The 8466-nt window shown below is 42.4% G+C and overlaps 1 long non-coding RNA gene across 1 annotated transcript; it reads left to right on the top strand.

Annotated features, from left to right (window-relative positions):
* Nucleotides 1–1590: 1590 nt before the first annotated feature.
* Nucleotides 1591–6474, top strand: LOC130453750 (uncharacterized). Its single transcript, XR_008911287.1, has 3 exons — nucleotides 1591–1935; nucleotides 3104–3220; nucleotides 6247–6474. It is a non-coding gene; the product is annotated as an uncharacterized LOC130453750 (long non-coding RNA).
* The last annotated feature ends 1992 nt before the right edge of the window (nucleotides 6475–8466 follow it).

The raw sequence follows: 8466 nt of genomic DNA, 5'->3' as shown, positions 1-8466 counted from the left end.
CACAGCCAATAAATGTCTGTTAGGTTTTGAATGGAGATCTCCAGATCTCTATTAAATGGGAAAGAGGGGCTTGGGAGGTGGGAGGTGGGTTTTGCTTGCATAGAAGGGTTAGGCTAGGCTAGGCAAAGGGAAGCACTGCTTGAGGGATTCCTCCGAACTTGACAGTAGGGTTCTAGATATGGTGAGAGGGAGGGAAGATCCAGGACCCTGGAGAACTAGATTTGGTTCAAATCCAGCCTTGGACATTTCCTAGCTGTGTGACTTTAGGCTAGTGTCTTAACCTTTCTGAGATTTCGCTTCCTCATCTAGAAAAGGAGGAGGATAAGAGCTGTTTTCCTTACATTAATAATACAGACTCAGATGAGCTAATCTGTGCACGTGCACCTAGATACACACATATATAAACATAGGTACATGTGACAGACACATCACTCCATAAAGCTCTCTCTAACTGTCATTCATTCTTGCTATAGCCTGGGGTTGTATTTCAGTCTGATCTGTTTCCTCCTCTATTCCATTGTTAGCTCTTTGAGGGCAGGAGCCACTGTTTACCCCTTTGTGTTTACCCAGCTCTTGGTACAGCGCCTGGCACATAGTTGGTGGTACTCAGTAAATGTTGATTCTATACATTTTTATACATTCTTCTGAGAAGGGTTCTAAAGTGCCTCCAAACAGAGTGCCAACGGGGTACAGGACCCAATAGGACAAGCCCTCCTGCACCCTTGGCTTCCTTTTATCACAAATCCTAGTCTCGCTCCTGCCTCAATTCCCAAAAGATGAACTGATCTCATCCGCCCTGGGACCCACCAGCTATCTGGAGTCCTGGAGCACCAGTGGCTTGGCCAAGCTTCCACAGGAGCTGGGAGGGGAACCCAACTCTTCCTTTATTAGAGCTCCTTTGATCTGGGGTCCACCTTGTAAACTTTGCAGTCTCTCATGTGGAAAGGAAACAAAAACAAGTTCTGGATTTCAGAGCTGGTTGGTCCCATCTCCTTGGGCTGAAGCAAGTAGAGGCACTATACTTAAATATTATATAAATATTACAGTTAGTAGAATGGAGGACCAACTTTCTTCCTTTGTTCTGGGGGTTCCTAATCATGGATGCCCAATGAAGTCTTCCCCCTGCCAGTGTCTGCCTGCTGGGCCCCTGAGAGGTGGGTTGGAAGCCCAATGGAGTGACTTCCTGTGATGGTGGGAAATGAGGAGATGGGATCCACCTGTCAATCCTCAGCGGAGGGCTTGGGTAGAGAAGAGGGTGAGACTCCCAGGAGGAGAAGGCAGAGTCTGCCGCCAATCCGTCCTAGACCATGTCACCACCTCCACGGTGTCTCTAATGCATCCTCTTCTCACTGGTCCCCCAGCTCTCACCTTAGTTCATTGAGAATCTTTGAACTGAGCCACCACAATACACCATATCCATGTGCTTGGGTTCCTTGCTCCAGTCTCTCCCTTCTCCAGTTCATCTTCATTAGAACTGCCAAATGGCCTTATGGAAGAATGACTTGGCTCCCTGGATTTGGCTGGATTTCCCTTCTTCATGCTCTAGGTTCTAGAGCCCTCTAGAGGCCAACTGACGTTTGGCATCAGTCTTCTCTGCACCAATTACCTTTGATGCCAAGTTCTCAGGATGGCAGAGGTAGATGGAACCAGGGGATGAAGCCCATGAGCAGGAATCCTGCCACATCTAACCCAAGCTGGAGCCTTTGATCCTCTCTTTGAATATTTCCTTTGGGTAGGGGGAGAATAAACCATCTTGCAGAGCCAACTTGAGTTAGAGACCTAGAAATTGGAAGAGTTGGAAGAGACCTTAGGCATCGTCCCATCCGACCCGACCCTTTGACTTGACAGATGGGAAGACTGAGATGCAGAAAGGAGAAATGTATTCCCCAAGGCTGCTCAGCTAGTTCGGTCATGGAACATCAAGCCCAAAGCACTGTAAGCCATTGCCCACAGGGTAAGATCTTTGAGGAAGAGGGAGCTCCTCTCCCTCCCTCCGCCATCTTGTCTCTGCCATCCTGCCACAGTGCTCAAATCCATACCATTATATACTAATAATAGCTAGTATTTCCATAGTGCTCGACGATTCCCAGAGCATGTTACATGTTACGTGCTATCTTACTGGACTCATTAGATTGAGAGCTCCTGGAGAACAGGGCCTGGCTTTTATTTTTCTTTAGAGCCCTAATGCTTAATGGCAGATCACAGGGACTTAAAAATGCCTGTTTATTTAAATGAATATTGCTCTTGTGACATAGTTGCGCTTACTATCTCCATCTTATAGATGAGGAAACTGAGGCAGATAGAGGTTAAGCAATGGGTACAGCATCACATAGTCAGTCTGAAATTCAGACCTTCAAGTCAAGCTCTCTGTCCACAATGACACCTAGCTATCTTAGAGAGCCATTCTTTTAGGTTAAAATTGTTCACCAGAGACAATGTTCTTTATTTAAGAGAGCTGTATTAAAACTGTCCACTCACATGTTAGTGAAAATGAGTTCTGTTACAGGATCACTGAGTCATATATTTTGAATTCTATATAAGAGAACTTTGAGGTCATGGAGTCCAATTCTCACCTTTCATTCACTGTACCCCGTTCACAGATGAGAAAATTTGCCCATAATCCTTTGCCCAGAAAAGTTGGCAAAAGTGACAGAGGGGGGATTTGAACCCAGGCATTGGTCTTGATTCTTTTGAATGGATGATTGGGAAATGGAAAGTGTATGTTATAGGATCAGAGTATGACAATATGACAATGAGGGATGCTTCAGTGGGAGTTCTTGGACAATCAAACAAAGCTTTGGGTTCCTAGGCATCAAATTGGGAGGTGCCAGGTGGGAGAAGGCCTTCTAAAGGAGAAAGAGAGAGAAAGAGAGAGAGAGAGAGAGAGAGAGAGAGAGAGAGAGAGAGAGAGAGAGAGAGAGAGAGGAGAGAGAGAGAGAGAGAGAGAGAGAGAGAATGTTTGTTTTATGTCCCTCTTAAACTCTCTATAGCCAGGTATAAGCTAATTTCCATCTGGACTCAGTTTAGAAGGGTCTGAAAGGAACTCTACCAGATGTGCCATTCATCTCTTTTCTGCTCCATTGTAATGGTTTATTAATTTCAGAAAAGGGAACTTTCACCTTGCTATTGGCCATCTCCTGTTTCAAACTGCCAGCCTGGGCTGGGCCATGAACAAGTTAACCAGCCAGGAAGCATTCACTAGCTGACTACAACATATCAGGTACTCTATGCTGGTGGAAGGATTGCTGCTTTCATTTGAATTCTCTCTCCCTCCCTCCCTTCCCCCCTTTCTCTGTGTCTCTCTCTCACTCTCTCTCTGTGTCTCTCTCTGTCTCTGTGTCTCTCTCTCTGTTTCTTTCCCTCTCTCTGTCTTTCTCTTCTCTCTCTTTATCCCTCCCTCCCCCTCTCTCTCCTTCTCTCTCTCTTTTTCTGTCTCTCTCTCCCTGTCTATCTATCTATCTATCTATCTATCTATCTATCTATCTATCTATCTATCTATCTATCTATCTGTCTGTCTGTCTGTCTGTCTGTCTGTCTGTCTTGTCTGTCCGTCTGTCCATCCATCTCCCCATTCATCCATCCATCCATCCATCCATCCATCCATCCATCTATCTTTCTTTCTTTCTTTCTTTCTTTCTTTCTTTCTTTCTTTCTTTCTTTCTTTCTTTCTTTCTTTCTTTCTTTCTTTCTTTCTTTCTTTCTTTCTTTCTTTCTTTCTTTCTTTCTTTCTTTCTTTCCTTTCTTTCTTTCTTTCTTTCTTTCTTTCTTTCTTTCTTTCTTTCTTTCTTTCTTTCTTTCTTTCTTTCTTTCTTTCTTTCTTTCTTTCTTTCTTTCTTTCTTTCTTTCTTTCTTTCTTTCTTTCTTTCTTTCTTTCTTTCTTTCTTTCTTTCTTTCTTTCTTTCTTTCTTTCTTTCTTTCTTTCTTTCTTTCTTTCTTTCTTTCTTTCTTTCTTTCTTTCTTTCTTTCTTTCTTTCTATCATCTATCTATCTATCCATCCATCCATCTATCCATCCATCTATCTGTCTGTCTATTCTCCTTTTGGTAAATTCTGAGAAAGATTAGACTGCCTGCTTTGGGCAAAATTGTGAAATAGTCCTAGCTTTTGAGGATGTAGTTGAAGAGATTTTTCAGAAGAATCCCAGGGTTTCTGGGTCAAGGAATCGATCTGTTGGTCCTGCCCCACTGTAAAGTGCTATTGTTGTTTAACTTTGACTTCTGCGTGGCAGCTGCTAAGTTAAGCAGGTAGTCATTAGAAGAGCTGTGGCCTGGATAGGGGAGAGCTGGGCTTCCTTAAAGGAATGAAATCAGAAATGCAGTACTACAACTGGGAGGGGAGACAGAGACAGAAATACAAAAACAGAGACAGAGGCTGACTTGACAAAGAACCAGACACACAAAGAGACTGTGTGAGTGTGAGAGAGAGAAATTGAGGAAAGAGAAAAATCAAGGGAGGAGAAGAGAAATAAAGGAGAATGGGGATGGGAGGAGAGAGCAAAGTCAAGATTGAATGAAAGAAAGAATAGAAAGGGGAAAGAAAAAGAATAAAGAATAAAGGAAGAGGAAGAGGTAGAAATCAAGAGAAAAAGATCGGCCAAGAGGGACAAAGAGGAGAGAGAAGTGTAAGTGGACTTACTAGAAGCAGGTGGAATGTTACAAAGTACAGGGGGCATTTTCGGGTCTTACTCAATGCCTGGCCACCAAGTGGCTGCCAATATGCATTTCCCAACATAGGCCACGGAATGGTTCTGGCTCTCCTGGCTCATGTCTGCTGGTCATCTGTCCCAGTAATGGGAGCTCCGGGGAAAGGGGTTAGCTCTGAAAAAGTTTCTACCCTGCCAGCCTGCTGACACCATGCAGGGGTGGAGGGTTTTCAGCCATCTCTGTTTCTGTCCGCAAGTGAAAATACTTCCAAGATGCTTCTCTTTCATTGAGCACTTTGCAAATGTCATCAGCTCCTCTGGAAATGTTAAGGACAACCTGGTAGACCTGGAAGCAGTCCAGAGAGAGGTGAGGAAAATGGCCCCAGGGGACAGATAAGAGGCTAAACTAAAATCCTAAAACCTTGGCAGGCTCGGTGTGGCTTGGAGCGAGGGCCATGGCATTGCTCCCTAATACTGAACTTTAGGTCTTAGACCACCCACTCCAACCCAGCTGTTGGGAAGAAGCCAGTGGAGAGCAGAGGCCAGGCCACACTTTCCCCACTAGGGAATGACTGTCCAGCTGCTAAATACCATTCTTTAAGACACAGAGAAGGAGGGGGCCAAAATACCCCAACTTGCTGTGGACAGGAAATTATCCAGAGAAACAAGCTTTGGCAGAACAGCTGTTCTCTTCTCCTTGGGGCTGCCCAAACACCAGACACACCTGACTGATTCTCTGGTCATCATAGCTTCAAATCACAGAATTGGAAGCCTGGATGCCATCTAGACCACCATATTCTGACTAGCTGTGAGATCCTGGAGAGTTCAGTTGACATCTGCCTGCCTCAGTTTCCTCCTCTGTAAAATTGATATAATAATAGTACCTATCTCCCAGGATTTTTGGGAAGATCAAAGAAGACAATGTTTGTAAAGTACTTTCCAAATAATTCACATGACAAATGTTATGATAAGAATGATTTGGCCCCCCTGAAACTGGGGATCATAAATTTTGGATCTGAAGTAGACCTTAGAGGCTGTCTAGTCCAATTGTCCTGCTTTTATAGGCAAGGAAACTGAGGCCAGAGATTAAGTGAGTTGCTGATGGTGGGTGACAGGCCATAGCTGTCAGAGGTAGGATTGGAATCAAGGTTGACTGACTCTAAAGCTACTATGCTTTTTATAACACCATGTTGTCTGCTTTGAAGGGAGCTTTTCATGGTGTCCTACCTTAATTTGCCTCTTTATCTCCATTTTATTTCATTTATTTTTTTATTTTATTTTTAAACCTTCACCTTCCATCTTAGAATTAATATTATGTATCAGTTCCAAGGCAGAAGATCAGTAAGGGCTAGGCAATGGGGGCTAAGTGACTTGTCAAGGGTCACACAGCTAGGAAATATCTGAGGCTATATTTGAACCCAGGACTTTCAGTCTCTAGGTCTGGCTCTCAATCTACTGAGCCATCTAGTGCCTCCCCCCCGCTTCCTTTATTTTAACTTCTTTTCTCTTGAACCAAAAAGAATAAGTCTAAGCCCTCTTCCAGATGACATTCCTTTGCACACTTGAAGCCAATGATCATGTTTTCTTACATTTTCTCCTCTTTAGGATAAAAGTCACTACTTTTTTCAACTCATCTGATGGCATCTGATGACTTGAGGCTCTTCACTCCTTTGGTTTTCATCTTCTGGCTGAGATCTTGAGTTTCCAGGATTTGCCATCATTACTCAGCTGCCTTCTCACCCTGGAACAAAACTTCCATTAGACTAGCAGTTTTTCCCAATGGTGAATTCTTTCTGAGTGGAAGGAACTCTTCCTTCATTTTGAGGATAGGCCGAAGCTGGCTATATGCTTTATTTTCATTTGTAAGTGTAAATTTTAGGGTTGTGACTTAATCTAAATTTAATTGGTCACCAGGGAAAATCCCAAATAAAATATCCAAGTCAATTTGGAAATTTTTTCTGGTGGTTTAATTAATATAGAGGGAAAGAATTAAGGAGAAGAGAGAGGGAAAGGGTATAGGATTTCTCAGGCCTAGCCTGTGCCAGGGGGTATTTCAAAGACCTCTGTCACAAGCTCTTTTCAGAAGATCAGAGGCTTCCTAAGAGGATAGTGTTTTGAAAGGTAAAAGGAGAAAGGAATCAGCCTATAATCCAAGAGAGCTCAGAGAAGATGCCTCACCTGAACTAGGTTACTAAGCTTCCCCCAGTAGTGTATCAAGAACACTCACCACCAAACCCCGACAATAGCTTCCACCATGCCAAGATGCCAAGACACTCAGTATGCTGCTGCCAGCCACTTCTCCGTGCAAAGAAGCCGAGAGGAAGTGACGCAAATATATATAGACTGTTTTTACATCACTTTCCTGTATCTCACATTTACCAATGGTAGCTTAAGTTTGATTTAGGACAGCCCAGGGGTCTGTCAGTTGTTTCTGATTTGTCATTTGCTAGCACAAGCCTGTCATAGGCCATCCTTCTCAATACTTAATCCTTAAGTAGGGGTGTAGACATTCCTGTTTTGTTAGACTAAGCAGGGTGGAGTAAATCTAAAATTCACAATTTTCCATCAGGATTATATGAAATAGTATTTGTAAAACACTTGGCACAGTGTCTGGCAAATACTTGGCATTTAATAAGTGATCATTTCTTTCCCTTTGACTGTTCTTTGGACTTTCTGAATCACCATGCCTCATGCTAGTCATCCTTCTCCAACATTCCCCTTCAGCTCCCTCTTATATATTGTTTTCTTCCTTTAGAAGGTAAGCTTCTCAAGGGCAGGGAAGCCTTTCTGCTGGCTTGTATTTGCCTCTTCAGTTCAGTACTTAGCATAGTGCCTAGCTTATAGTAAGCACTTAATTAATGCTTGATGCCTTATTAAGAGAAATAATCAATCTAAATTAATCGATAAGCTGTTTATGGCAATTTCATCTATTCTGTAAACAAAATCTAGAGTGTGGGATAATTGTAATTTTTATATTGTTAATATTACAGTTGTTTGATGTAATGGTATAGTTTGATGATGCTCCAATATGGGATCACTTAGGTCCTAATGCCCATAGAAGGTTTTGGCAAAACATACAGCTTAGAATTTTCCACCATTAACTCTGTGTCAGACAGAGAAGCCTTGTAGTTTCATGAATGAATGAAGCCTTGACCTGCTGTAGGGGCTTGAGTCGTTCCCCTTCTGTTATCTAAGTTAACATTAGATATTCTCACCAGTTTGTGGTCTCCAATGAAGCTCTTCTTACCTGAGCTTTATCCAAGTCTGGAATCCATGAGAGACTCAAAGAACTTTTCCACCAGTCTGGGTCTGATTAGGAGAGCTTCATCCTTGGTCTGGTACTTATTATCTATTCTCAACAGAGTCCATTCTTAGGGCATATTCATCTTTGCCACCTGAACTCCATCACTGAGCATATTTGCTTTTAAGCACATCTCCCTCAGCCTCAGGTTCGGTTGAGTTTCTTGTATGTGCAGACATATTTTGTTTATATTGCCATAGTGTATGTATTTGTAGATGTTTTTATTTTATTTTATTTTGCCTGTTTGTTGTGTTACATAATAGTAAAACTCATGATTATGTCATTACCCTGAGTGCCAATTTGTTAGAGATTCTCATAGAAAGAATTTGGTAGGAATTTATTTTGTCAAATAGTTTGCATAATATTGGGATTAGTTGTTCTTTAAATGTTTGATAGAATTCTCTTGTGAATCCATCTGCCGCTGGGGAGTTCATTGATGGCTTCTTCAATTTCTTTTTTTTTTTGAGATGGGATTATTTAAGTATTCTATTTCCTCTTTTGCTAATCTAGGCAATTTATATTTT

The sequence above is a fragment of the Monodelphis domestica genome, chromosome 1 (assembly GCF_027887165.1).
Source record: "Monodelphis domestica isolate mMonDom1 chromosome 1, mMonDom1.pri, whole genome shotgun sequence".
NCBI lineage: Eukaryota > Metazoa > Chordata > Mammalia > Didelphimorphia > Didelphidae > Monodelphis > Monodelphis domestica.
This window is presented reverse-complemented; position numbering and strand designations above follow the sequence as displayed.